Source organism: Microplitis mediator, chromosome 9 (assembly GCF_029852145.1).
Source record: "Microplitis mediator isolate UGA2020A chromosome 9, iyMicMedi2.1, whole genome shotgun sequence".
Lineage (NCBI taxonomy): Eukaryota > Metazoa > Arthropoda > Insecta > Hymenoptera > Braconidae > Microplitis > Microplitis mediator.
Genome location: NC_079977.1, coordinates 18,719,300 through 18,723,286, shown reverse-complemented (window position 1 = coordinate 18,723,286; position 3,987 = coordinate 18,719,300). Strand labels below are relative to the sequence as shown.

The 3,987-nt window shown below is 39.6% G+C and overlaps 1 non-coding gene across 1 annotated transcript; it reads right to left on the bottom strand.

The window, feature by feature from the left end:
- Positions 1-264: 264 nt before the first annotated feature.
- Positions 265-338, bottom strand: Trnai-aau (transfer RNA isoleucine (anticodon AAU)). Its single transcript has one exon. It is a non-coding gene; the product is annotated as a tRNA-Ile (tRNA).
- Positions 339-3,987: the final 3,649 nt, after the last annotated feature.

Below are 3,987 nucleotides of genomic sequence, written 5' to 3'. Positions count from 1 at the left end.
TTCAACGTGCTCCGCAAATGGGTAAAATGGACGGAGAAATTTTTATTTTGCATTTTCGAATATTTCCTGGTGTTTTTCTTTAATTGTATAATTTTCGGTAAAAAAAAAAATATAAGAAATTATGATGGTATTAATTTACTTATTTAATAGTGTGCGAATAGTCGACGGATCAATTGAATAATTTGAACTATTTTTTAATTAAAAAATTCGAATTAACAGTAATATAATTCATTGTAATTATCAGAAGATAGAAAAAAAAAAATCTGGTTCATGGGGGGATCGAACCCACGACCTTCGCGTTATTAGCACGACGCTCTAACCAACTGAGCTAATGAACCAATTGAGCCCCTGAAAAACGGTAGAACTACATGAATTTGTCACTCAATTTTCATTATTTATTAGTTGCCGCAACGATTTATTCCACTGGAGTCGTTAAAAAAATATCAATTATAACAAATTTCATTTTTGAATAACTCTAAATACGTTCCAATCTGGCCAGATATGGTTATATCATTCCATATATACCTTTGTAACAAAAAAATTATTTACAACAGGGCCTGTCTTGGGCCAATATTAGGTTGCTTAGTTCAGCTGAACCAACTTTGGCCAGAGACCCACTTGATAACCATCTTGGTTCATCAGCTTTGACCCAAAACCTCACCAGTATGTAACTACCAAGCCTTGGTCCAAAAACCAGTCACTATCCAATTCCCAAGCCTTGGTTCAAAAACCAGCCTCTATCCAACTACCAAGCCGTGGTTCATCTATCATGACCCAAGATTCGAATTACATTTAACTACCAAGCCGTGGCCCACTAACAAGTCATTGTTCAACTACCAAGCCTTGGTCCAAGATCCTACCAGCTTGGCCCATCAGCCTTGACTCAAGACCCTGTTAGTATTCAACTTCCAAGTTTTGGTTCATGATTTGGCCCAAGATCCACCTAATATTCAACTACCAATTCTTGGTCCAACAACCAGTCATTGTTCAACTACCAAGCCTTGGACCATCAGCTTTAACCCAAGATCTTACCAGTATTTAACTACTCATCTTCGGCCCAACAACCATGCAGCCAATATTCAGCAACAAGCCTCCGGTCATCTATCTTGACCCAAAATCCGCGGGATAGTTAACTACCAAGCCTTGGCCCATCAGCCTGGACCCAAGACCTTACCAATATTTAACTACCAATCTTTGGCCCGAAAACCAGCCACTATTCAGTACCAAGCCTTGGTTCATCTATCTCGACCCAAGATCTGTCCAATATTTAACTACCAAGCCTTGGCCCAACAACAAGCCACTGTTTAACTACCAAGCCTTGGCCCATCAGCTTTGACCCAAGACCTTACCAGTATTTAACTACCCATCTTTGGCCCAACAACTAGCCACTATTTAGTCTCAAGCCTTGGTCCAAGATCCTACTAGCTTGACCCAAGATTCTGCTAATATTCAACTTCCAAGTTTTGGTTCATGTCTTGCAAGATCTGTCCAATATTAAACTACCGTTCATTGGTCCATTAGCCTTGGTCCAAGACCTTACCAGCATTCAGCAATCTGGGCCAGGTTTAGATTTCTAGCTTGTCCTTGAATTAGTAAGGGACCAAGCCTCAGCCAAACTTGGGCCCTTCCATCGTCATCTCACAAGAATCCCAGTAGATAACCATCTATATTGGTCCAGATATGCACAAATATAATGAGATCTCACAATTACCAATAAAAAATTTTCGCATGTATAATAATTGTATTTGACGTAATTCGGCCAGATCGTCTAAATTCCCTTCTGACCCAACCCGGCTACGTTCCGTCCATCCAACCTCATTATTTTTCCACAGCTGGCATCATTATTTAAAATTTCTGAATGCCTTCTCAAAAACGATCTTCTGTAAATCGATTTCCAACACAGATCGTAATAATCCCAACAATTTCGTTTTACAGCCCTCGCAATTGAAAAGAAATTCCATCTATCACTTCCGACAATGGCGGTATTTATATGTTTACCTATATATTTATATTTATCCACACGAAATAAATAAAAATGAAGGTAAATATTGAGGTTAAAAAATAATGGCTACCTGAGTCGATCTGAACGCATTATTACTACGGTGTAAAGATTAACGGGTTTTGTTAATTTAATGTGAGGTTCTGTTTACAGAGAGGATATGACAATAGGTACGACGATGAGACATTTAACATTGGGCGTGTTGTGCATCCGGGCCTATTCACCCGTTTGATAAAGGCTTTCCACGCGTGTCTTTGGCTGTACGCTCAGCGTTACACACATAACAGAGTATAGTAAACGGCTCGTTCACAATGTCAGGTATCTATATATCTGTGGTATATAGGTATATAAAGGTATCCCGGTGCGGGCGGTGCGCAAATATGTGGACCCCAAGTACATGTTGACTGTACCAAGGCGATTGCATACTCGGGCACCTGTGGCCTTTGTTTTGCGTGTTATATTAATGTGCGCTTTAATGGACAGATTAATTTTTTTATGGTATTTGTTGGTTTTTCTTAATCCATGGATTTATTTTTAATCACGCGAAAATGAGTCTCGGACTTATGTGGATATTTTAGAAAAAAATTATATTGCAATTCACGAAATGCATTATTTATGATATTCATTACCAAGCGTATGGTAAAAATTATGAAATATGCTCTATTTTTGTTACTACACTGTAAAAAATTCGCGGAGTGAATGCGGATTAAATCTGGAGTGAATGCGGAGTGAATGAATTTTTAATTGTTCACTCCCCTCGGAGTGAAATTCACTCCAGAGGTGAGTTTTAAAAATATTATTAATAAAATATAACTCCACTCAATAAAATCAAAGTAAAAATTCGCGTATTACATTATTGATCAGCTATTATTTAGGCACACACGCACACTCGCACACACACGCACGCACACATTTGCACACACGCACGCACGAATTTGCACACACGCACACATTCGAGCACACACTCGCACATATTTGTACACACACGCCCACATTTTCACACACGCACACATTTGCACACACGTACACATTTGTGCACACGTACACATTTGTACACACGCACATATTTGCACACACGCACACATTGCACACACGCACACAAACACCTGCACACACCCAAACACAGATATGCACGCAAACACACACTCGCACACACCTATTGTTTAGCAGTTTCATATAAATTAATATCAATTTATTTAAGTATTAAAACTCCGGACCGGAGCGAATTGGGAGTGAAATATAATCCGCGTCACTCCGAGATCACTCCGCTAAAAAAAACTCCCAATTCACTCCGCATGCGGGGTGATTTTTTTCAAAACTCCGGAACTCCGAGTGGCGGAGTGAATGCGGAGTGAATGAATTTTTAATTGTTCACTCCCCTCGGAGTGAAATTCACTCCAGAGGTGAGTTTTAAAAATATTATTAATAAAATATAACTCCACTTAATAAAATCAAAGTAAAAATTCGCGTATTACATTATTGATCAGCTATTATTTAGGCACACACGCACACTCGCACACACACGCACGCACACATTTGCACACACGCACGCACGAATTTGCACACACGCACACATTCGAGCACACACTCGCACACATTTGTACACACGCACACATTTGCACACATGCACAAATTTGCACACACGCACATATTTGCACACACGTACACATTTGTACACACGCACATATTTGCACACACGCACACAAACACCTGCATACACCCAAACACACATATGCACGCAAACACACACTCGCACACACCTATTGTTTAGCAGTTTCATATAAATTAATATCAATTTATTTAAGTATTAAAACTCCGGACCGGAGTGAATTGGGAGTGAAATAAAATCCGCGTCACTCTGAATTTGCTCCGCTAAAAAAAAACTCCCAATTCACTCCGCATGCGGAGTGATTTTTTTCAAAACTCCGGAACTCCGAGTGGCGGAGTGAATGCGGAGTGAATTCGGATTTAATTTCACTCCGAATTCA